At 37.9% G+C, this 27,101-nt stretch overlaps 1 protein-coding gene across 2 annotated transcripts in view; it reads left to right on the top strand.

Moving 5' to 3' along the window:
* The window catches only part of PDE7B (phosphodiesterase 7B), a 348,202-nt gene that overhangs the window by 104,903 nt on the left and 216,198 nt on the right, over positions 1-27,101 (top strand). The gene's annotated exons all lie outside the window — the stretch shown is intronic.

The following is a 27,101-nucleotide window of genomic DNA, read 5'->3' on the forward strand; positions in this document are numbered from 1 at the left end:
CTAGAGATGGTATACTAGATAAGTAAACTGTTTACACCACAGCACAAAGTCCTTACTTACAATGCCTGAGAGAAATATACATTTGAACTAAAATGAAGTCAGCACAACAGTTAGTCATATTGCATTAGTAATAAAAATCACAGCCTCATAATGAATAATTTGTTTTTGTGGGATGATATATCATCAATACCTTTCACAAACTCTTTAATATACTATATTCTGTTAAAAATGAAGTTGATATTATTTTCCTCATTTTATAGATTAGAAAACTAGGTCAGAGAATATAAGTGATGCACTTAATCTCAAAGTGAGAAATCTAAATCATGATATAAAAATTTTTAAATTGTAAAATTTTAGGTCTAGTATTTAGATCTTATTTGAGCCTCTAAACTATGTCACTGGGGTAGAAAATGGCGACTCACTCCAGTATTCCTGCCCGGGAAATTCCATGGACAGAGGAGTCTGGTGGGCTACAGTCCATGGGGTCACGAAAGAGTCAGACACAACAACAAAACAAGAACAACATGGCCATAGAGTAACATATCCACTGGAAAATGAACATTTTACTGGAAGTAGCACAGCTCCATAAATCCATGTCAAATATCCAGTAGTCCTTTTTCTTAACCACAAAAATGCTTCACAATGCTAATAATGGGTACAAATGAGAGAGAGATGGAAGTAGAAAAAATTCCTTTGTCCAGCTATATGTCCCAACTTTGGATTTTGAGGAAATCATTTTATCACCATATCATATTTATTTATCAACTAACTCACTTAATTTTCACAATAACAGGATGAATTATTCCTGTTATAATCCTCATTTTACTGAAAGAAAATTGAAGCAGATCATAACTAAAATGTTGATTATAGCTTCTACATGACCTACTAACTTGAATCAGTTTGAACTCATGATGACTTTAAATGCATGAGTCCACCACTTATTTTGATTGAATTTCTCCTTGTACTTCCTCCCCTGTGCGTTGTTTGACTAGTTTATAGCTATGAAAAGGACAAAATAGACTATCCACTACTGCCTATAGATTAATTTCAATTAAAGCCAATCATCTTTCCATCTCTTCTAGATAATATGGTATGATTTATATCCCTAACAAGAAGATATTCTTGGCCACCAAATGCATTCCCCCAAGGAATGTGCCAAATTCCACAAAATCCCAAGATCAGAAGAATATTTACATAAATCAGCTCTATATTGCTGCCACTGTCATAAGAATTTTAATTGAGTACTTAAATATGTGACAGGTAAAGTCCATCCTAAGCATCTTATTTAATTACATCATTTATTTAAGTAAATTAGGCCATGGCTTCTCTTTCAAAGCATAGATATCTTTGACAATGGCAGTGTATTATTAAGCTTTTAGGTTTCATTAGTTAATTATATTTCTATTAACTAAATAATATAAAGGAACTATGATATTGGAAGTTTTTATTAGTTTAAGGACATGGAATAATTAAAGATGGAATAGGAAGAACAATTATACATTTTGCCTTTAAAGTAGATGGTAAATATTTATTGAATTTTGAAGATATTACTATGTCTTACTCTGATAATTAAAATTATGCCCTCCAAAAGATTACCTCTCAAAAGACTTAGACTTTTTTCCTGCTTATCTTTTTAAGAGGATAGCTGCAAAATTTAATTAAAACATTTAAAAAATCCTTTGAAATCTTAGATGAAAGAGAATATCAAAATTAAATTATTATGGATATCAATACAGGTGGATCAACCCTCCAATGGTGTGTTCACCTGAAGCAGAAGGGCTATCATTTCACAGCAATACCATGCAAGATAATGAAAAAAGAAGTTGAATAATTTATTCCTTTAAAAGAAACAAGAGAAACTCACAGTGTGAACATGTAACTCACCAAAACTGAAGCCACATCTTGTATATTATCGAGAAAGGGCATCTATATAACTCAACAATAACAAGAAAGCTCCACTTATCCACCGTCTGAGGTCTTAATTCATTTGTTGCTTCCTTTGAGAGGAATCTGTGACCAGCCCTTATGGTTTCTTGAAGCATTTCTTGAGAAAACTTTTTATCCTCAACAATAAAGGATAGAAGTTTCTGCTATTTAAAGGGACTATTAAGTTTTGTGTTTCTAAGTCATGAATGCGGTTTCTGTTTTTGCAAGTCATGTTATAACCTTTTTATGAACAAATTAAAATTTTGAAACAAGAAAATCAAATCAGTAAAGCTTGTATTTTCAAAACTTCACCCCTGATCATCATACCTCCCTAGTATTGAGATTTCTAATGGAGGCCAACCTGAGACATTCATAGCTTTAAATTGTCAGGTTCTTGGCTCACCCACTCTAAGGTCCCTGCTATGCCCACTCACACAGCAGGTTTGGAGCTCCTGCCTGGACCCCAGCTGTGCTCTGGTTTCAGCACGTTTGAGATGGAATAGGGAAGGATGTCACTAGTCAGGCACACCGTTTGCAGTTTTCTTCTGTCCCACTGCTATGTCCCCAGATCATTTAGAAAATACCATTTTTATGCTTTCTGTTGTTTACCTCACAAGCCAACCTCATCAAGCTCACACTTTGGGGTCATTAAGTTCAATGAGGTATAAGTGTAAAATTCACTTGAAGTTACTGAAATTCTGAGTTCAAAACAATTTTAAATGAAAGCAAATCCATATTGTCATGTATGGGTCTTAGGTTTCTATGTTCAGGGGAATAGTTTGTGCTGGATATGAAGGTAAATAGTAAAGATGTACTGCAGAGGTGGCTATAGAGTACTTACTATATACTCCTTTTTACCAATATTTGCACTTTTGTTACAAATAGTAGCAAATTATTACTGCAAATAATTTGGTTTTCCCAAAAGATTGTATCAATTAACCCTTTTCCAGTTTTATATAGGTTCTCTTTAACTTTTTTGTTCTGAAAATCTTGGCTTTTATTTTCAAGTACATAATAGCCAATTTTATTTTTTAATTAATTTTTATTGGAGTATAGTTGTGTTAGTATATCTTGTGTTATTTTCTACTGTATAGTAAAATGATTCTGTCACGGGGACAAGTGTGGACCCTGTTAAGCACCGAATGGTTATAAATGTTGCTTTCTTCTTTCCTTCACCCTTAAGGAGTTTGAAATTTCAAACTCCCATCCCCCTCCTTCTTAAAAAATTTAGTCATAAGATTTCTCTCAAGTTCAGATAGACCTCAAAGTTTATACAACTATATCAAAGAATATACACTATATCAGTCGTGTCCGACTCTTTGCAACCCCATGGACTGTAGCCTATCAGGCTCCTCCATCCATGGGATTTTCCAGGCAAGAGTGCTGGAGTAGATTACCATTTCCTTCTCCGGTGGATCTTCCCGACCCAGGAATCGAACCTGGGTCTCCCGCATTGCAGGCAGATGCTTTACCGTTTGAGCCACCGGTGAAGCTATGTATTACACTAAGCTATACTTACAGTATATAGTAAGTACTTTAAATACGGGTAATGAACTGATGTTAAAGCAGAAGGAAGTGGGAGAGAAATGATCTCTCATTGCACAATTAATGCATGAAGTATGGCCAGTTCCGCAAAAGATTTTATTTTTCAAAGTACAATGAAAACATTAGTTACAAAGAACCAAGAAGAAACTACATAAAATGATCAATGTTGATTCACTTCTTAGTTCATTTGCTAACTTCTTTCTGGGAAATGCTAAATGCTGGAGGGGGAAAGTTTCTCAAAAGAGTTCCCAATCAGACTTGGTGCCTCTTCTTTCCCTTATAATTTTACAATTTGAATTTTCAGTGGCTCTGCTTTTGTTTCATGTGTGATTCCTTTCATGTTAATTGGTGTCATATCATTTTCATAGAAGTATGTATTTTCTTACCTGCCATGGCTTAGAAAGGGATGTTCATATTGTCATGTTTCTGGTTGAAATCTTTTATTAAATTGTTTCAAGTGATCATCAGTTTTCAAAGCAACAGAATACCATAAAATCAATATTTTGCTAACATTCAACATGAGCACAGGGAGACTTGCTTTCTGGTCCTACTTCTGAAAAATTACCTGGGTACTCTCAGAACTTGCTTCATCTTTTAGACTATAATTTATAGTTTTTCTGCCAAGTAGCAATAAAAATATCTGTTCCTTCCAGCCCAGAGGTTGTCCTGGTGATGCAGAATGTGATGTTCTGTGAGGAGACATTGCCTGCTATAATGCTCTAGTTATGGCATATGCATTAATAAATTAACAAATAAATAATAAACAACTGAAAATAAGCAAGTTGATGATGAACAATAATATAGTAATAAATAGTAAATTATTTATTGATGACATGAACAGTGTTTAGAAAAGCAATTGAAAAGATAAACCATTATGTGAGGGCAATTTTTTAAAATATTAAATACAGTCTTCAAAATTGTGTTGTGCCTCAAAGGCATCATCTACTATTTATTCAGCAGATATTTACTGAGCATCTGCTATATGCGAGGACTGTGCTAGGCACTGGGGATGCAAAGGCCAGTGAAGCACAGAGGGTTTCCAGTCCAGGCAGAGACTCAAGTCCCAAACCACAAAATATGCAATGCTAGCTTGAGAGTGACAAGTGATATAAAAGGAATTTCAGAAGATGAAGAGAGTGCATGCAACTGGCATATGATGACACATAGACTGAGCTATGCAAAGACCAAGAAAGAGGCAGCGTTCTAGGTGGATACATGACCATATTTAAAAGCCTAGATACAGGAAAGTTGAGGAGTGAAGAAGGAAGGACGTGTTTCAGGCCACAAGGAGTGTGAAAGGATAAATTAGGAAGGAATTTGAGGCTTTACTGTAGACAGTTTGACTGTTAGCATCCACTCTAAAAAGGACAGAAATACCAAATGATAGAGCATCATGGTCTCTTTTGTTTAGTTGGTTAGAGAGTATTTTTTAACTCTGATAGAGAGTATTATAGAATATTCTATATCTAGCTTCTATTGGGCAGTATTGATAGAGCTTTTCACCAAATACTTGTGAAATTAAATCATTTTAACCTTATGTGATGAAAGTGAAAGAGGAGAGTGAAAAAGTTGGCTTAAAATCAACATTCAGAAAACTTAAGATCATGGCATCCGGTTCCATCACTTCATGGCAAATAGACGGGGAAACAACGGAAACAGTGCAGAATTTACTTTGGGGGCCTCCAAAATCACTGCAAGTGGTGACTGCATGAAATTAAAAGACGCTTGCTCCTTGGAAGAAAAGCTATGACCAACTTAGACAACATACTAAAAAACAGAGACATTACTTTACCAACAGGCTTCCCTTGTGGCTCAGCTGGTAAAGAGTCCATGGGGTTGCAAAGAGTCGGATGCAACTGAGTGACTTCACTTTCACTTTAGCAACAAAGGTCTATCTAGTCAAAGCTATGATTTTTCCAGTAGTCAAGTATGGAACGGTAAGTAATAATAACAACATTATAATGTACCATATTAGGTTTGTTAAGGATCAAATAGCATAATAAATATTAAAGCACTCAGTAAACTGTTAGAGGTTCTAGAAATATAAATGTTATTTATTAGTAGCAATAGCTAAAATGTTCTAAGTGCTTTCATTTCATTTAATATTAGTAGTGTTCTTTATGCAGACCGACAGCTTTGGCATGTTTTCTGTTTCAGTTTGCTTCAAGTAAATAGATATTTTCAAGAACATGTTTGTAATCTAGAAATAAGTGCATCATCTTCATAGGTTATTAAAGAAAGATTAGTGTAAAGACTATTTTATTTGTACTTAACTTTGTAAAACTGAAGATCTATATTCAAAGACAGAAGTTTTCAAGTTATTTAACTGTGATTTACCAAGATTAAAAACTTTGGGAATTTGAATTAATTTTTACTTACACTTATGAAGCAGTTCATTCTTATTGTGGGAGCACATCATCTCACTCCTCTTATATGCATATGCTTCCCTGGTGGCTCAGTTGGTAAAAATCTGCCTGTAGTACAGGAGACGCAGGTTCGATCCTTGGGTAGGGAAGCTCCCCTGGAAAAGAAAATGGCAACCCACTCTAGTAGTTTTGCCTAGGAAATCTCATGGACAGAAGAGCCTGGTGGGTTACAGTCATGGGGTCACAAAAATTGGGCACAACTTAGCAGCTAAACCACTACCATGTCCAAGGATGATAGTTTCTAACTCTTAGAAGATAAAAAATTGAAACTTGGACATTCCCAAGGAATGGTAAAGAAGGCATTCTCCTCATCACTCACCCAGGGCCCTGGTTTGTTTTATTTTTCAATGTGCCTGTCATCAAATGACATGTTTTATGTTTCTTTGTTTATCATTCTCTCCCAGCCTCATGGTACCACCCATCCTTATAAACAGAATGTAAATGCAAATATCATGAAAGCAAGGAATTAGTTTATCTACTGCTAAGTGTCCAGCATCTGGAACAGTGTCCAGCCACCTAGCCCCTCATTAGAGCTTAATATTTGCTGAATGGATACCTGCCAATGCATTTGTCGAAATAACATAATCATCTATAAAGTGTAGGCCAGATGTGTCAAATGCTGATGGGTATGGCATTTAAAACCATGTGCTAACTCAGCCAAAGAATGGGTCAGCTCTTAAGAAAACTAAGTGGCAGTTCCCCAAGCATATTGCTCTGGGTTAGAGGATGTAAAGTGCATAGTTCTCCACAAATAGGCAATTAGAACCTACCTATAAGAATAGGTAATTATCAGATATTTCTTGAGCATTACGCTATGCCCAGTCCTCTGCTAGGATTCCTGTGAAAGCTGATGTAATAATGCATCTCTAGGTAGAATCCCTGTCACCACCATTTGTCCAGAGACAATGTCATTTCTGTCTTGACCCAAAAATAATGTTGGGCTTTTTATTGGAAGAAATACAGCTTTTAATAGTATTCCACTGTAAATATTTTTTTATAGATTATATACTTTTTTAGAGATTTTTTTTTTTGGCTGTACTGGGTCTTCATTGCTATGCAGGCTTTTCTCTAGTTGTGATGAATAGGGGCTTCTCTTCCTTGTGGTGGTAAGTATATGTCTACCAATGTGTATCAATTATAAACATTCACAAATATGGAAGTTATCAAAGAATGAGACAAACTAATTTATATTATAAAAAAGATAATTTTAGATAAAATAAATATTTGCTCCAATTATATCTTTGAGCTATAACATTTTGTCATATCTAAATGCCAAAAGATATTTTTATCAACTTCCCAAAAGATTAGTCCCGATGAGATAGCTAACTGCAGGTAAAAAAAGCACAGTTTCCATAAGCCCAAAGCTTGCACACTGACAGATCAATGCAAGTTTTCAACTTTTGTGAGGCTAACTTGGACACTATCAAAAAGTAATTACGGATTTTTTTGCTCCAAAAATCTTAAAGGCAATCTAAACGTAGGTTATATACAGTAATAAACAAATGCAAAGAATTTGTTTTTGCCGACTTTTGGGTAGTCAATCATGTATGAGTTTAATACTTTTGGTTTGCAGCCAAAATTTAAAACTTTTTATGACTTGCAACTTAATGAGATAGTTAACATTACGATATCTTATATATCATCATTTTTATCTTTAACTAAATTCTGGACTCTGAAGTTTCTAATTCTATGTAACACAGTAGAAAATTTATTTCTGAAAGAGGTTGTCACATTTCTAAGTATAAGAAAATAATACCAGAAACGCTAACAGAGTGTAGAACTTGATAAGATTGGGGAACATCAGTATTTTCATATTTCAGTGATCAGATCAGATCAGATCAGATCAGTCGCTCAGTCATGTCCGACTCTTTGCAACCCCATGAATCGCAGCACGCCAGGCCTCCCTGTCCATCACCAACTCCCAGAGTTCACTCAGACTCACGTCCATCGAGTCAGTGATGCCATCCTCATAAACTAAAAATCTGAAGGTTTTTGCATTATGTGTAGTAAGCGTATGAAAAAATTTCCCATACCAAGCTTCCTCCCAAAATTATATTGCAGAAATTCAAGAAGTACTTGAATTGTATTCTGCCGGACTACAAAATGCAGAGTGGGTTATAAAGACAAAACCTATGAAACTACGTAAGTCATTTGCCAAATATTAGGATTGAAGCTGGCAAGAAGTAAGGGTGCTTACTGGGGCTTCCTAGGAGGTGCAGTGGTGAAGAATCCACCTGCCAATGCAAGAGATGCAAGAGACATAGGTTTAATCTCTGGGTCAGGATAGGAAATGGCAACCCACTCCAGTATTCTTACCTGGAGAATCCTATGGACAGATGAACCTGGAAGGCTACATATAGTCCATGGAGTCACAGAGAGTTGGACACAACTGAGCACATGTTCAGGCAGTAAAGTGCATATTAAGCACAATTTGTTGGGGTCTGAAAAGGTAGCACAGTTACAAGGGTAGACCTTGAGACCATAAGGCTGCAGCTGGCATTTGCTAGCAAATATTGTTTTGAGAACAGCTAGTAAGGCAATGGCACCCCACTCCAGTACTCTTGCCTGGAAAATCCCATGGATGGAGGAGCCTGGTAGGCTGCAGTCCATGGGGTCGCTAAGAGTCGGACACGACTGAGCGACTTCGCTTTCACTTTTCACTTTCATGCATTGGAGGAGGAAATGGCAACCCACTCCAGTGTTCCTGCCTGGAGAATCCCAGGGACGGGGGAGCCTGGTGGGCTGCCGTCTATGGGGTCGCACAGAGTCGGACATGACTGAAGTGACTTAGCATAGCATAGTAATGTCCTTGAGTGTGATACAGTTCAGAATATTCAGCTCTCAGTGATACAAGAATGTGTCTGAAACCACATCCACCGTGGCCACCTACTTCCATTTTGGATGCCTGAATCACAGTTACTCCATTTCGATTTTTAAATGCTTTCTTTTCTTTAATGGTTCAAACAAATAGGCCACAAACAAGCTGTTTTGGTTAGCTCAAAGTTCAAGGTGAATTATGTATAAGCCAGAATGACTTCCTCATACCTCAATATGTGAAAATTTCTTCCATCAATACAAACTTCCAGTTATGAGATTAATAAGTCACAGTGTTCTATCGTTTAGCATAGTGAGTATGGTTAATAAAGCTACTATATATACTTGAAATTTCCTAAGACAGGAGATCTTGTATTCTTACCACAAAACAAAAATGGTAACTTTGTCAGGTGATGGATGTGCTAATTAATGTCACTGTAGTAACCATTTCACACAGACTCAGACAAAACTGAACACACACACATATATTAAAACATCAGGTTGCAAACCTTTTAAAGATTATATTGTGCAACCTAAATGCATACATTTTAAAGCCTTACCTCAGTAGAGCTGGAAAATGTTTTAAAAACCATAAAATTATATTGCAGTGTCAAGAAAATGCATTTGAATATTTTGTCTTCTTTTAGAAAATCTAATACTTGGAAAACAGAGTTGAACATTTTGGAAGTACATATTGAATTCAAAAGTACATTTTCCACATTTCTCAGGAAAAGTTTAACATCTTATTTCCAAATTACTACTTTCTTTATAGAACAGGTTTGTTAATAATTAGTTCCACCAGGCAGTCATCGGGAAAAGTACCTTACTTTATCTGTTATTTTACTTTTTGTATGAGACTTCTTTCATGGATCATGTTTACAAGATGATCGATAATGAAATGCGAGGATGGTTTTGGGCAACAGTATATGAATGAATATGATCATGTTGTGGGTAGTCTAGGAGACATTCCTAGACATTTGGAACTTGGTCATCCCAGAGCCTAAAGCAAATCTGTATTTGAAGATTACTTTTTTCGTATATTGCTTTCATAGTAATTTAAGGCTGAAAGTAGCTTTGAGAGTCAAGTAGGAGAAGGAGCCAGTAATTTCTCTCAACCTAGTCCTCCGTCTGGACTCCTGAAGTTCAGGGTCAGGTCTCAAACTTGTAACTACACAAAGTTGTATGAAATTTTAAGCCATTACAATAAGTAAAGGATTTTTCCCTGTAGCAATTATACTGTTAGAAATGGAGCAGTATCTGATTTACTTTTTTTTGAAAAGAAACAGTTTGAGTGTCAATTTTCTTTGCATTCTTGTAGGTAAAACTTATTGGAAGATTCATTTCAAATGTGAGCGTCTTTAAAAAAGCAACTTTTCAATTGATTTAGCATTGGTAAATGGAAACTAATCTGTGTACATGTGTCCAAGCTTATATATATCAATAGCTTGCTATTCCTCAACAGTTGAAATATGTAGTTAGTATATTGACTAGCACTTCTAGTTCCTCTGCTATTAGTTTATTTAGCTATTGATTTATTTAGGTAGAAAGTTCTTTTCTTACATTTTTATTGAAGGTTAGCTTAAATTCTGATAAATATCCAGTTCTTAGATGTACACTTCATTCTTACAAAGTTAACACATCCATGTAAAACCACACAGATCAATGTAGACAGCTTCCCTCGTACCACCTCCCGGATATTACCTCCCAGAGATCCAGACTCACTGACTTCCATCACCATCCCCTAACTTTGAAATTTTTAAAAATAGAATCAGATAGTGTATTCTTTTTTTCATAAGTTTCTTTAATTCAGCATTGTCTGTAAGATTCATCCATTCTGCTGCATAGCTGTAGTTCATTCCTTTTCTGTTTCTTTTGCTATAGAGTAGAGGTCAGCAAATAACAACCTATGGGCTAAGATTGGCCCATCACTTGTTTGTATATAAAATTTTAGTAGGATACGGCCATGCCCTTTCATTTATATATTGTCTAAGGCCATTTCTACACTGCCTTGGTAGAGTTGAATAGTTGTGTTAGCCAGCATATGATTTCCAAAGCCTAACATATTACAGAAAAAGATTTCTGAGCACTGCTATAGAATGTTCCAGAGCATGTGTATGTGCATGTGAATATTAATTCTAGAGGTAATGAACACTTGGCTATCCCTAGTTTTGGACTATTACAAATATTAATAATACAGCTGTGAATATTCTTGTGCACAAAATTACACATTTTCTCTTGAGTACTTACCCTGGAATTGCAACTGGTGGGTCATAAGGTGTGTATATGTTCAACTTTAACTGATTTTGTCAAATAGTTTTCCATAGTGACTGTACCAATTTACTTCCCACCAACTGTGTATGAAAGTCCCAGAAATAATTTAACACATGATAATTATCATTAAGTACAAGTTGGAATGCATAATTCATCATTCAACTCAATACAAACAACATTTCATGTAACAGACTTTAATGACGATCACAATACATTTATGTAAATAAATCATCCAATTCATAATAGTAGTAATAAAGCAGGTATATTTTATTTTTTCATTTTCAGTAAACATACATGAGTTGATGGAGTTTGTTGCATAAAACAAATTTATAGTTATTCTTTGTTGAACACTTAGAATTAAATGTCCCACAAGTGATCCTAGGAAATGCCTCCCCACCCACAGTGGAACTATAAACAAAACCCCAGTTCATAAATTCTCTTTTCTGTTGAGATAATTAATTTCCATTTCTTATTTTACTAAAATAATACACATCCATCTTTTTTATAGATCTGAAGTTACATTAAGTTATAAAATAAAAGTTATGATATGAAAATTATAGTTAAAGCTTCTAATTGTGAAAAATCAACAGGCTAGCCCCTCACTATGAAATCACATAGCATAGTGATTCTAAACTTAACCCTCATATGTTGTTTCTGTGGGTTTGCTCACACTTGCTTTAGGAATGAAGCAAAAAGCATTTTCATTTTGCTCTTTTTAGCAGTTTCCTTCAGTATGAAGCATGTCCAGGTGATGATAGGAAGGTCACCATTGCTCAATATCAGAACTGAGTCAAATGAAAGAATTATAATTTCCCTATACTCAAGAAACACTTTTGGCTGCCTGGATAATGGGATCATAGATGATTTTTATTTCCTTCCTTTTGTCTCTTTATGTTTTCCAAGTGTTCAACAAAGACTACACACTCATTTTGCAATCAAAGAGACTTTAGGTAGTTTTCTGGTTTCTGAGGATACAAAGATTTTTGTAGTTGTTTGCTCTACTAAACCCTACACCTGACAAGTGTCAAAATTTGAACACTTACTCTGGTGGTAAACTAGTTGTAAATGGAGGGGTATTTTCAACAGAAGCTGTGCCTTGGGATAACCAACTGCTACACTACTCTGATTGCTACTTCTTGGAGATAAGTTGGGTTTTTGTTGAACTCTCTGAGTCACCTTCCCTCAAATGAATGGACTTTCTGAGATCGGCCATTCCCTTTGCAGAATACATGTTACATCTGTGCCTTGTGTCATAGGTAAAAAGTGCCACCCATTGACACACAGCCCATGAAACAGCACTGACATTGCAAAACGATAGGAAAGTCAAGTAACTGAGGCTTGTGGTTCCATGGCAAATGAAGCTTTCCAGAACAAGCGCTAAGAGCCTGTCGCACCAGGGATGGGAGAGGGCTTGTTAACAATGTAGAACAAAACGCTGTGGAACTTCCTTGGGTTCTCAGAATTGTTAGATGTAGTACACACACAGACACGCATGCGTGCATGAACACACATACACACTCAACCTGCCTCCTCCCCAGAGACCCCATCAAGGTGGTACAAGAGGTTTTTCAATTATTTCAGGAGACTGCAGCTTTCATTAGACTAAAAGACAACTGCTCATTTCCAAGTTCAAGATCTCTATTTTGTTCCTTTCTTCTCAACTGGGACCCAAAAAGCACAAGGTTTTAATCTAAGAGAATAAAGGTCTATAAGCAGTTGTTTTGCACAACCAGTTAGTTTACTTTCAGTATTTGGAGAAAAGAAAAGGATAAATGTTTAATAGCTCTAAGTGTCCTAAAGTGTCTCAAATAAAGGAAGATTCTGCTAATGTAAAACCATATAAAGAGCTACACATATACTGTGTTTTGCCAAATATAAAAGATTGCATATGTGTGTGTAGGGGAAAATTTAGCAGTAGGAAAAAAATTTAACTTTACTTGATTCATCATATTTTCCTGCATTTTACAGCTCTCCTACCATCTACATACATTACTTTTATTAATATTTTTACTCTTTTGCAAACTTCCCTGGTGGTCCAGGGGTTAAGGGGTTAAGATTCCATGCTTCCGCTGCATGGGGTGCAAGTCCAATCCCTGGTTGAAAGTGTATGTATGTCTGTGTGTCTGTGATGCATGTATTACTCTTATAATAGAAAAACCATAAACATGAAAAAGGACCTTAGGCAGTGAAGCTACGTTGTGTGATCCTATAATGGTAGATACATGTCATTACAAATTTGTCCAAACCCAGAATGTGCATCACCAAGAGTGAATGTAATGTAAAATTGGAACTTTGGGTGATAATGATGTGTCAGTGTAGGTTCATTGATTGTAACAAATGTACCCCTCCAGTGGGGGATATCGATTATGGTGGGAGCTATGTATATCTGGGTCAGGGGGTGATTCTGGTAACTATAAACAGCTAAAAAGGGATAAAAAGGCGTGGGGGGAAGGCTGAAAGCAGTGTGTTATTGTGCTTTGGTGAGCTCTGCAGAGGTTCTGAGAGGCTGTCCAGGGGGACTTTGGTATCAAACTTCCCTGAGAACTTAGAGACAAGTGAGCATTTGTTCAGGCTCTATCATTTAGTTTATTGTTTTATCACAGGAAAATTAAAAATGTGTTGTGACCCCTTTAGCAATGTCTTTGTTTTTTAAATAACAAGATTATTTTCTGGGTTCATTTTTAAAGTAAACCATCCACTGGAAGGAAATTCAGTGACTTCCCTAAAAATCCACAGCTTCTGAATCTTATCCATACCCATTGTCATTACATAGAGCAGAGTTAAATAGTACTACTATACTAAGATTTCTAATGTCTGCTTATACACTAATGATTAGAGAAAGAGAAATTTTGTGGCATTTTGCTTGTAATATGAGCCTGGTTAATCCAGAATTTATAACGCATAATATTCTATAACTACATGATTTGCTAATGTGATTTGCCCAATAAAAATGGATATTGAGTCTTATAAGTCTGTATACGCTTCTACACATTAGAAAAACAGCAGAGAATAAAACAAACAAAATTCCTACCCTAACAGAACTTAGATTCTAGTGGGATATGATGGTGGGGGGAAGGAGTGGTAATTAATACAAATCTTATACTTTTAATTTTATATTTTAATTTTGTACATCTTCATTGTAAAGATCTTGTACATCTTCATTTTAAAGAGGACAATGGAAGAAATTCTACTGAGGAAGAAATCAGGCAGGGTGCCTACAAGGATGGGGCAAAGATGGAGGAGGTAGAGGCAGTGGTACAGATTTTAACTAGAACTGCCAAAGCTTTCCCTGAGAAGTGGGCATTGCCAGGCCCTGCAGAAGAGTACCCTGAAGCAGCCCAAGGAGCAGAGGGAGAAGAGTGTGCAGAGGCCCAGGGATGTGGAGGAGGAGCTGAGAGGTCCTGGAGACAGATCCTATGTGTCATTGTGAGGCCTCTGGATTTGCTGAAGATGAGGAACCAACAGAAATGGACTTCCATTTTAAAATACTGGATTTTTTTTTTTTATAACATGTTAAAAAAGATAACAAAGTAAGGAAAGAGTGCTTGCATCATAGTTTTAGAGAAGTATATTCTCACTGGACTGAAATAGGTACTTGTAAGAATGTATTTAGGAAAATAACAGTGAACAGATTTAACACTACATGTTCCAAATAATTGAGAGGATTCATGTTTATCTAACTTATCAGTAGAAAACTCAACTAGAGGAAGTATCACTTTAAAGTGGTTAGGATTTAGAAAGAAAAGGTGATTGGCAATCTCATCTCTAGAATATTTTCCCTTCTTAGGGGAATTCTTTATTTGAGTTGTCTTTAGAGTGGCTTTTTTAATGGAAGGGGCTATCTCTGTGTTTCCTTCTTAGACTCTTTACTTTCTAAAATAGTAGGTTGGAATCACAGCTAATGGTCTGCTCAGGAAACCAGTTTTACTAAAAACTAAAGGAAAGGGAAACCTCTCCTTTTTCAATTATCTTTAAAAGTAAGTGCTTGCAAGTATGAACAGAGTTAAGCATGACCTGAGAGTCATGGCAAAGAACGGACACACTGGATTCTTGGAAAGTGATGCACCCACCACCCGCATCGTGCCATTGACCTAGACTAGTATGTGAACAGCGCCCCCTGGAGTTGCAACGTGGGCCCTGAGAAGGATGAAATAAGTTGTTACAGTCTTGTTGGCTCCTCTGAAGCCCACTTTGTCTGAAAGCCATGGACTGACGCCAGTGTTTTCTTTGACTTATTCAGTTAGAAATGAATATACCAGAATTCCTCTGCTCCCATTCACTTTAATTTTACCTCAAAAGAAAAAATGTGTGAGAATTTCTTTAGAAAAAACAGTATAGAATTTATAACATAACTCAGAGAAAGAGTCCCAAAACATATACAATTTCCCATGCCATTTACAGTGATAACTGAGCATCTACTGTAATCCTAGAACTAAGCTTGGTAGTAGAGATAGGAAGAAATAGTAGGTCCCCATCCCCTAACCTTCTTATTTTCTAACATTATACCATCCTACTCTTCAGCTTTATAAGCGAAAGGCTATAGTAGCAGAGAATGGGACATGATTGGTCCCTTCTCTGTAGTGGTATTTTTCTTTAAAATGTGCGTACACATACACACATTAGTCCAAGATCTCATCCCCTTAGAGTTGTTTCATTCTAATCCTGGTGAAGCACTGATGGGCCCAGAAAACTCTAATAAATATGTTTGATTGAGAGTCCAGAGACATAATTCCATGTCCTTCCTCTTCCTCTAATACTATGTCACAATCTCTTTCGATCTCAAATTCTTTGCCCTTCAAATGTTCCCAACAAAGTCCCCTAACTAATGCCTACTTTACATTGTTTATGAGTTTGCAGATAAAGTGGTAGGCAGTAAAGCACATGGGAAAAACACTGTCTAGACCAACGTAAGGTCACTTTTTAAAAACTATTCTTTGGGAGTTCAGAGGCTAAGACTCCATGCTCCCTGTGCAGGGAGCCCAAATTCCATCCCTGGTCAGAGAACTAGATCCCACATTCTGCAACTAAGAGTGTGCAAGTAAAAGATCCCACATGCCACGACTAAGACCCAGTTGCAGCCAAATAAATAATAAAGTAAATAAATATTTTTAAAAAGAAACTGTGGTAGTCAAGCAAACCAGCCTTTGCTTTAACTTGCCTTTAGTGAAAGATAACTAATTGAACAGACTTGCCATCACCAATATTTCAACTGTTGAAAAAGCTGAGACAATGATCTGAAGGAAACAGTATTGAAACCTGTGACCTGGGATCAGAAGTAACAACTTTTCTACTATCAGGCACCACTAGCAGACTTGGCCAGCGAATATCCCTGGAGTAAATTTCCTGATGAACTTTATAGGGTTTATGTCCACATTTGTCCATTTTAAAAACCACCAATACTGAATGTGTATTAAATTAGATGGTTTGGCTTATCTTTATTTCCAAAAATACATACTGACCATGTAGGAAAGTTTTTGGCAGAATGAACAGTGGGATAAAGAGGTGGCAATAAGACGTCAGGGGAGGAAGGCCATAAATGATAGCAAAAGGGAGCCGAGGCACGGAGGTTGGACCTGAAGACCCACTGAGACTGCAAATCTCCAAGCTAAAGTAGCTGCGAAAAAAAGAAAGTCAGTGACTCTTGAGGAAATACTCTGTTCAGAAGACTTGGCAAGAATACTGTGGCTTTTGAAGAAAGGCCTGCTTTCGACCACACTGAAGCAGATTTAAATTCATTTTGAGACAAATGACTCAAGAACTTCAATTTAAAATGGACTTTTCATACACATCATATACACATATTAAAATATATATTTTTTCTAGGGACAGCTATAAAGAGAAGCTTCTAACCAGAAGCTAGGAAGTTCTAGGAAGAACTAACCAGAGCTCACTGGTACTTAACTGTATTTCAGGATCTTCCTTGGCTCATTAAGAGCAAAGACGTCTCATAGATAAAAAGATAAGGTCACTAGTTTATAAGCAAAGCTTGAAATGTTGTTCCATCTGTGCTGAGTATACTGCCAATATTTTATAGTAAGATCAGAGTTTTAAAAGTTTCTTAGATTTCAAAAACTTCAAGTTCAGAAGTTCTAGCCAGTAACAGCTATACAATAAAATAACTATAAAGCCTATATTATTTCATGTTTTGGAAAGTTTAGTGAAGCTGCCAGTTGTATCACTCTCAGCCATTCTTAATGTACTATATAATGGAAAATAACCCATGGCTATTCCAGTGAGAAAGGAGGGGAGATGGGATGAAAGGGAAGAAAAATAACCCAAGTGGGAAAATTATGAAGAGTGAATTTATAAAATACTATGCTATAGTCAACAGTAGCCTGAGTGTTTACTAGAGAAAATAATTAACTCAGTAACAAAAAATGACCTATCTTGTACCAAAAGTCCAGATATTTATTGTTTTAGCAAATGTTTATTTACTACCTACTATGCACCAACTGTTCTCTGCACAGGAGGAAATAGCCATAAGTAAAGTAAACCTAAACAGCACATTAAAAAGCAGAGACATCACTTTGCCAACAAAGTTCCATATAGTCAAAGCTATGGTTTTCCCAGTAGACATGTATGGATCTAAGAGCTGGACCATAAAGAAGGCTGAGTGCCGAAGAATTGATGCTTTCTAATTGTGGTGCTGGGGAAGACTCTTGAGAGTCCCTTGGACTACAAGGAGATCCAACCAGCCAATCCTAAAGGCACCGTTGTCTTTAGATGGGGTTGTCTCTAAGAAGGCATTCCAGGTAGAGAGGGGGAGCCAGAAAAGCCTGGGATAGCAAGGCCAGGTCTGGAACGGGATGAACAAGAGTAAGAGTGGCGGGAAGGAGAAGAGTTGGAAGACACACATGGGAGATCCTGAAGGCTTCTCCAGGCCTGTGCTTGTCAAACTTCAAAATGCACATAAATTGCCTGGGGAATATTGCAAAAATGCTGATTTTGTGTCAGTAAAGGGTCCAAGATTCCATATATCTAACAAACTCCCAAGTGATGCTGAGAGTGCTGATCACAGGAACACACTTTAAATATCAAGTCTTTCATCCAGGATAAAAAGTTCAGATTTTGTTTTAAATGCAGTGTTTTGAACAGGGAGTGGCATGACAGAACCTATGTTTTAAAGAGTTCACACTTGCTTCTGTCTGGAAAACAGACTCCTGGTGGCCATTAGAAACTACGGTGATGTTAGTTTGAGCAGATTAGTAATTTGGGCCAGGAAAGCTGTAGTAGAACAATGAGAAGATTGGACTCAGGCAATAACCTGAAGGTTGGGCTGATGAAACTTAGCTGATGAATACGATGTCATGAACAGAGGAAATGAGAGAACCATGAAGAGTTGTCTGAAACAACTGCATAAACAGTCATGCCATTGACCAAGATGGGGAGCAGGAGGATGGTAGAAAGAGACATGCATTGAGGCAAGTGTTCAGGACTGAATTGTGCCCCTCCAGTTTTTTTTTGGAGAGGGGTATAGTTGCTTTTGGGAGCTTCCCTGGTGACTTAACAATAAAGAATCTACCTGTCAATGCAGGAAACATAGGTTTAATCCCTGGATTGGAAAGATCCCCTGGAGAAGGAAATGGCAACCCACTGTAGTATTATTGTCTATGAAATCCCATGGACAGAGAAGCCTGGTGGGCTATAGTTCATGTGGTTGCAAAGAGTCAGACATGATTTAGCAACTAAACAACAATAAATTACAATAGTGTGTTAGTTTCTGCTGTACAACAAGGTGAATCAGATATAGGTGTGTGTGTGTGTGTGTGTGTACATATAAATATATATATGATCATATATATATATATATATATCTCCCCTCCCTCTTGAACCTCCCTCCCATCCACCCCCATCCCACCCATCTAAGTTAGCACAGAGAATGGACCTGAGTTCCCTGTAATATACTCAGATTCCCACTAGGTTCTCACTGTTTTACTCATGGTAATGTATATATGTCAATCCCAATCTCCCAGTTTATCCCACCTTCTTCTCCTCTCCTCCCCAATATCCACACATCCATTCTCTGTATCTGCATTTTTATCCTACCTTGAAAATAGGTATATCTGTACCACTTTTGGAAGAAAAGTTATGACCAACCTAGATAGCATATTGAAAAGCAGAGACATTACTTTTCCAACAAAGGTCCATCTAGTCAAGGCTATGGTTTTTCCAGTGGTCATGTATGGATCTGAGAGTTGGACTGTGAAGAAAGCTGAGCACTGAAGAATTGATGCTTTTGAACTGTGGTGTTGGAGAAGACTCTTGAGAGTCCCTTGGACTGCAAGGAGATCCAACCAGTCCATTCTGAAGGAGATCAGTCCTGGGATTTCTTTGGAAGGAATGATGCCAAAGCTGAAACTCCAGTACTTTGGCCACCTCATGTGAAGAGTTGACTCATTGGAAAAGACTCTGATGCTGGGAGGGATTGAGGGCAGGAGGAGAAGGGGACGACAGAGGATGAGATGGCTGGATGGCATCACTGACTCGATGGACGTGAGTCTGAGTGAACTCCAGGAGTTGGTGATGGACAGGGAGGCCTGGTGTGCTGCAATTCATGGGGTCGCGAAGAGTTGGACACGACTGAGTGACTGAACTGAACTGTACCACTTTTCTACATTCCCCTTATATGCATTAATACATGATATTTGTTTTTCTCGGGCTGACTTACTTCACTCTGTATAACAGTTTTTTAAAGGGATAATTAAGGTAAAATGAAATTATTAGGGTAGACCCGAATCCAATATCACTGGTGTCTTTATACAAAAAAGAAATTTGGACACAGAGATATGTGTCTACAGGGAGAATGTCATGAGAACGTCATGAAGATGGCCATCTACAAATCAAAGAGAGAGGCCTAAAACAGGTCCTTCCCTATAGCCTGCAAGGGAATCAACCATACCAACGCTTTGACTTTGGATTTTCAGCCTCCAGAACTGTGAGACAACAAATCTCTGTTTAAGTCACCTAGTTAGTGGCATGTTGTCATCAGTTCAGTTCAGTCACTCAGTCATGTCTGACTCTTTGCAACCCCATGAACCACAACATGCCAGGCCTCCCTGTCCATCACCAGCTCCCAGACTCCACCCAAATCCATGTCCATTGAGTCGATGATGCTATCCAACCATCTCATACTCTGTCGTCCCCTTCTCCTCCTGCCCTCAGTCTTTCCCAGCATCAGGGTCTTTTCAAATGAGTCAGCTCTTTGCATGAGGTGGCCAAAGTATTGGAGTTTCAGCTTCAACACCAGTCCTTCCAATGAACATCCAGGACTGATCTTTAGAATGGACTGGTTGGATCTCCTTGCAGTCCAAGGGACTCTCAAGAGTCTTCTTCAACACCACAGTTGTCATAGCAGCAAACTAAAACAGTAGAGGAGGGGCTGTTTGAGGTCGACCATTTCTCAGGAGGAGTTGATTAGGGAAGGAGACACACGTTTGAGCATGTGTGAAAGCCCTGATATGGGAATGGGTGGTGTTGAGAGGAAATTTTATTTTAAACCCCACAAAAGTAGTGATATGATAAGTTGGATTGTTGGAGTAAAAAGATCCTTGGATCAGAATTCAAAGGATATGGTAAGCTCTAACTGTGCCACTTATTTTTTGCACAACTCCCTTGAGTTGAGCAAATCCCTTCAGCTTTCTGAGCTTTAGTTTTCTCATCAGAAATGCAGATAACAGTACCCATGGCACCTACCCCATCAGACTGCTTAGAGGTCCAAATAAAATAAAAATACAAGTGAAAGTAGTTCTCAAAGTACAAAAACTTATATGAGTTGTGCTGATTGGTTGTTACTGCTGCTGTGGTTATGGTTTCCACCCTAATAGAGGCTGTGCTCTAGTGCCGTAGTAAATGGACAATACGCACACACCAGGCGTGCAATTCAAGGGCCATGTGCCTTGATGTTACGAGGATACTCCAGAGTCTCTCTTGGCAATCATCAAGTCATCCATCTTATTTTTTAGAAGCTAAAAATTTCATGTTCATGTGATTTTAATTATAACCATATTTTTATTTAAAGTGGGGAGCAACGGAAGATTGTGGTAGCATAAATCACTAGTCATCTAATCTCATTTAGGTTATATGAAAACAAGATGGAAATCTTTGAAGTTAGTGTGTTTATTTGCTAAATCACTCCCATCAAAAAAAAAAAAGACAAAAAAATCACATTATGTTTCTCAGAACTGTGTGGACAGGAAGTATTATTTTTTGCAGGAACTTTTATTTAAAAAATAAGTTTGATGTCTATGCTGCAAATCAGCACTCTGTTGGTTGAAAGGGAACCATTTTAGCTACCACTGTTGCATTAAATTATGCAGCTCATTGAAACAAACCATGAGGTTTTCCTGAACTTAGGTGATGGACTGACTAGATGACAGCTGTGGTGTTTTGGCGCAGTTAAGGTGGAGTGGGGGAGGGTATGGGGAGAGGAAGGCACAGAAACTGTCATTAAAACAAGTATCCTCTCCCTGGCCCCAGGACTTGGGGCTTATTTATATCCCTTTAATATTGTTTTTCATTTTCTGTAATAAATCATGTTTTGTTGGAAATGCCCATTAGAACTGTGACAGTTTAGCCGCCTCGTGGAGAACAATGACCAAACCAAGGCACCACAGCTACTTCAGCTGCCGGGCTCTTTGAGCCCCACTCATAGGACAAGGAAGACAATTCAGTCTCCATGTCCTAGGGGTCCTCAGCCCCTGTGCTGAGACTTTGACATCACAAACTGAAGGGTGACACTAATCAATGACCATGACTAAATCACCCCCACCATCTTAACAATATGGTGCTCAAAATAGGTTCTTTTCAGATACTCAGAGCCAGGCTAATTACTTGCTATAAACTAATAATAGCTAACAATTCTGGATACTTTTAGTTGCCAGACTGTGCGATGTGCTTTCCATGCATTATTTCATCAATCCTCAAAATAAACCTGCAACATTTTAAATGCTACCCATTTCTTCTCATTCAAATTGAACCAAATGGATATGTATTTTATCTCATCCTCTTTATCTTCCAAATACTAGATTTTCTTATTTTCATTCTACGGATGTTCACTTTGTCTCCTAAGACACTAACCCTGAGCATCAGACAATTATAGCTGAAGATTTTTAGTGATTTATATTCAAAGATGTAGCAGGTTAAGGTGTAAGAAGTGAAAGTAGACTATTTCTCCCCAGTGATTTAGATGGAACAAACCAGGAAATAGTCAGCATTGTATATACAGTGGTCTGGCTCTCTATTATAGGCTGGGTAATTGTGAAATGTGTATCATTTCTTAACAAGATGCCTGATAAAATAACCAGGCACTTAAATGCCAGAAAGTGTATTCTCAATATGTCAGGAGTATGTGACAGGCATTTCTTGTACTTGAACAAAATCAAGGTCTACAGTTCTTTAACTACAGCTATACAATCATTGTTATCATTCAAGTTTAGAGTCCTCCTAAATGTCACCTTTTCTGGCCCAAAGATTCAAAATCCCATCAATTCAATAAGCATGTGTCAAGTTCTTTTTGTTTCTAAAATATGGTGCTGCTGATTCTGTGAATGGATCTGCAAACCTCCAAATGTCCGTCTCCGGGGTTTCTCCCAGAGATCATATACTTACATGCCTCTGGGCAGGGAGGTGATGTATAAGAGTGAAACTGACTGAGTTCAACACAAGACACAGTGGTGGCACTGAGGCCACCTACAACTGCTGCCCAGCTCCTGACACATGACGTCTTGAGGGAATGCCAGCTTCACATGGCCAAGTTCACGATTTTTCCAAGACAGTCTGGAAATTCAGATATCTGTGCAAATATCCTGTTTTGAAAATGTTGGCAGCTTATGTCATTTTCCTTTCTTTTAAATACAATGCAGCCAAGTTCACTAGGCCACCATTTTGTAATGTCCACTTTAGGGATTCTCAGGGAGGAAGTGAGATGTGCCACCACATGTTTCTACCCCTCTCTCCTCAGGAACGTCACCTCTCTGCTCTCTCACACTCAGGGGGTTGTCTCAAGAAACACCACCCTTCCACTGGGAAGGGCATGAGTTTGGGGAAAGTGAAAAGCAGGTCCTTTAAAGACCCAGATCCAGCCCCCTCCCTCGTGCCTTTGGACAGAGCCATAAATAATGTAACACCATCACAGACAAGAATGAGTGCAGGTTTGGATTTATCCAAGGAAGGAGAGACTTGCAGTATTCACATGCCCTTACAGATCGCTGTAGGGCTTTTGACAGATTCAAGAAAGTTGGGAGAATTGAGACAAGATCTCTATTTTCAATGCATTGGGCTCAAGGGAAAAGTAAACCTTCCAAATTAAGTTTGAGAATTTTAGGGTAGATTTTAAATGAAACACAAGTCTAAAAATTTTAGATTTAGGGGCTAGGAAAATACAGAAAATAATTAAATCAAGAGAACTGATATAATTCCCATAAAAATATGGCATCATGGCCAGGACTAGGAGGGTAAAGAAATGGACTTGAACTAGACTCACCTACAATGGTGAGATATTACAGTAACCTACAAAGGATGTCTTCAACCAAGCAAAGGAGTAAATGGCAACAGAAGGCAGAATTTGGTAATATTCCAGTTCCAGTTCAGTCGCTCAGTTGTGTCCAACTCTTTGCAACCCCATTAATCGCAGCATGCCAGGCCGCCCTGTCCGTCACTAACTCCCGGAGTTTACTCAAACTCACGTCCATCAAGTCTGTGGAGCCATCCAGCCATCTCATCCTCTGTAGTCCCCTTCTCCTCCTGCCCCCAATCCCTCCCAGCATCAGGGTTTCCAATGAGTCAACTCTTCACATGAGGTGCCCAAAGTACTGGAGTTTCAGCTTTAGCATCAGTCTTTCCAATGAACACCCAGGACTGATCTCCTTCAGAATGGACTGGTTGGATCTCCTTGCAGTCCAAGGGACTCTCAAGAGTCTTCCCCAACACCACAGTTCAAAAGCATCAATTATTCAGTGCTCGGCTTTCTTCACAGTCCAACTCTGTGAAGTTGGACAGTCCAACATCCATACATGACCACTGGAAAAACCATAGCCTTGACTAGATGGACTTTTGTTGGCAAAGTAACATCTCTGCTTTTGAATATGCTATCTAGGTTGGTCATAACTTTTCTTCCAAGGAGTAAGCATCTTTTAATTTCATGGCTGTAACCACCATCTGCAGTGATTTTGGAGCCCCCCAAAATAAAGTCTGACACTGTTTCCACTGTTTCCCCTATCTATTTCCCGTGAAGTGATGGGACCAGATGCCATGATCCTAGTTTTTTGAATGTTGAGCTTTAAGCCAACTTTTTCACTCTCCACTTTCACTTTCATCAAGAGGGTCTTTAGTTCCTCTTCATTTTCTGCCATAAGGGTGGTGTCATCTGCATACCTGAGGTTATTGATATTTCTACCGGCAATCTTGATTCCGGCTTGTGCTTCTTCCAGCCCAGCGTTTCTCATGATGTACTCTGCATAGAAGTTAAATAAGCAGGGTGACAATATATAGCCTTGACGTATTCCTTTTCCTATTTTTGGAACCAGTCTGTTGTTCCATGTCCAGTTCTAACTGTTGCTTCCTGACCTGCATACAGATTGTCAAGAGGCAGGTCAGGTGGTCTGGTATTCCCATCTCTTTCAGAATTTTCCACAGTTTATTGTGATCCACACAGTCAAAGGCTTTGGCATAGTCAATAAAGCAGAAATAGATGTTTTTCTGGAACTCTCTTGCTTTTCCAGTGATCCAGTGGATGTTGGAAATTTGATCTCTGGTTCCTCTGCATTTCCTAAAACCAGCTTGAACATCTGGAAGTTCACGATTCACATACTGCTGAAGCCTAGCTTGGAGAATTTTGAGCATTACTTTACTAGCATGTGAAATGAGTGCAATTGTGTGGTAGTTTGAGCATTCTTTGGCGTTGCCTTTCTTTGGGATTGGAATGAAAACTGACCTTTTCCAGTCCTATGGCCACTGCTGAGTTTTTCAAATTTGCTGGCATATTGAGTGCAGCACTTTCACAGCATCATCTTTCAGGATTTGAAAGAGCTCAACTGGAATTCCAACACCTCCACTAGCTTTGTTCATAGTGATGGTTTCTAAGGCCCACTTGATTTCACATTCCAGGATGTCTGGGTTTAGATGAGTGATCACACCATTGTGATCAACTGGGTCATGAAGCTCTTTTTTGTACAGTTCTTCTGTGTATTCTTGCCACTTCTTCTTAATATCTTCCGCTTCTGTTAGGTCCATACCATTTCTGTCCTTTATCAAGCCCGTCTTTGCATGAAATGTTCCCTTGGTATCTCTAATTTTCTTGAAGAGATCTCTAGTCTTTCCCATTCTGTTGTTTTCCTCTATTTCTTTGCATTGATCCCTGAGGAAGGCTTTCTTATCTCTCCTTGCTATTCTTTGGAACTCTGCATTCAGATACTTATATCTTTCCTTTTCTCCTTTGCTTTTCACTTCTCTTCTTTTCACAGCTATTTGTAAGGCCTCCTTAGACAGCCATTTTGCTTTTTTGCATTTCTTTTTCTTGCAGATGGTCTTGATCCCTGTCTCCTGTTGGTAATGTTGGGAATTTCAATATGAAGATTTGTATTCAAAAGCAAGGCTGAGGGAAGTCAGAAATGATCGGGTTCTAACATCCTGACCGCAGTAGGCATCAGAGGAATCTATTTATAGGGAGCTCTGAAAACAGTCCGTTTATTAAATCACAGATAATCAAATCACAGATTTTCTTCAACTTTCAATGGAGTTATGTCCCAGTAAATGTACCCTAAGTTGGAAATGTTCTAAATCAGGTGCATTTTACTTTTATTTTATTGAAGGATAATTGCTTTACAGAATTTTGTTGTTTTCTGTCAAACTTCAACATGAATCAGACATAGACATATATATATATATATATATATATATATATATATATCCCTTCCCTTTTGAAACTCTCTCCCATTTCCCTCCTCATCCCACCCCTCTAGGTTGATACAGAGCCCCTGTTTGAGTTTCCTGAGCCATACAGCAGATTCCTGTTGGCTATCTATTTTACATATGGTAGTGTAAGTTTCCATGTTACTCTTTCCATACATCTCACCCTCTTTCCCCTCTCCCCATGTCTGTAAGTCTATTCTCTATGTCCTTTTCTCCATTGCTGCCCTGTAAATAAATTCTTCAGTACCATTTTTCTAGATTCCATATATGTGCATTAGAATATGATATTTATCTTTCTTTCTGACTCACTTCACTCTGTATAATAGGTTCTAGGTTCATCCACCTCATCAGAACTGACTCAGATGTGTTGCTTTTTATGGCTGAGTAATATTCCATTGCGTATATGTACCACAACTTCTTTGTCCATTCATCTGTTGACAGACATCTAGGTTGCTTCCATGTTCTAGCTATTGTAAGTAGTGCTGCAATGAACAACAGGATACATGTGTCTGTTTCAATTTTGGTTTCCTCAGGGTATATGCCTAGGAATGGGATTGCTGGATCATATGGTGGTTTTATTCCTAGTTTTTTAAGGAATCTCCATACCACCTTCCATAGTGGCTGTATCAATTTACATTCCCACCAACAATGAAAGAACATTCCCTTTTCTCCACACCCTCTGCAGCATTTATTGTTTGTAGACTTTTTGATGATGCTCATTTTGACCAGTGATATCTCATTGTGGTTTTGATTTGTATTTCTCTAATAATAAGCAATGTTGAGCATCTTTTCATGTGTTTGTTAACCATCTGTATGTCTTCTTTGGATAAATGTCTGTTTAGGTCTTTTTCCCACTTTTTGATTGGATTGTTTGCCTTTCTAGCACTGAGTTGTGTGAACTGCTTGTATATTTTGGAAATGAATCCTTTGTCAGTTGTTTCATTTGCTATTATTTTCTCTCATTCTGAGGGTTGTCATTTCATGTTGCTTATAGTTTCCTTTGCTGTGCAAAAGCTCTTGAGTTTAATCAGGTCCCACTTGTTTACTTTTGTTTTTATCTCCATTACTCTAGGAGGTGGGTCATAGAGAATCTTGCTTTATGTCATCAAGTGTTCTGCCTATGTTTTCCTCTAAGAGTTTTATAGTTTCTGGTCTTACATTTAGGTCTTTAATCAATTTTGAGTTTATCTTTGTGTATGGTATTAGGAAGTG

Source organism: Bos indicus x Bos taurus, chromosome 9, assembly GCF_003369695.1.
Source record: "Bos indicus x Bos taurus breed Angus x Brahman F1 hybrid chromosome 9, Bos_hybrid_MaternalHap_v2.0, whole genome shotgun sequence".
NCBI classification, from domain to species: domain Eukaryota; kingdom Metazoa; phylum Chordata; class Mammalia; order Artiodactyla; family Bovidae; genus Bos; species Bos indicus x Bos taurus.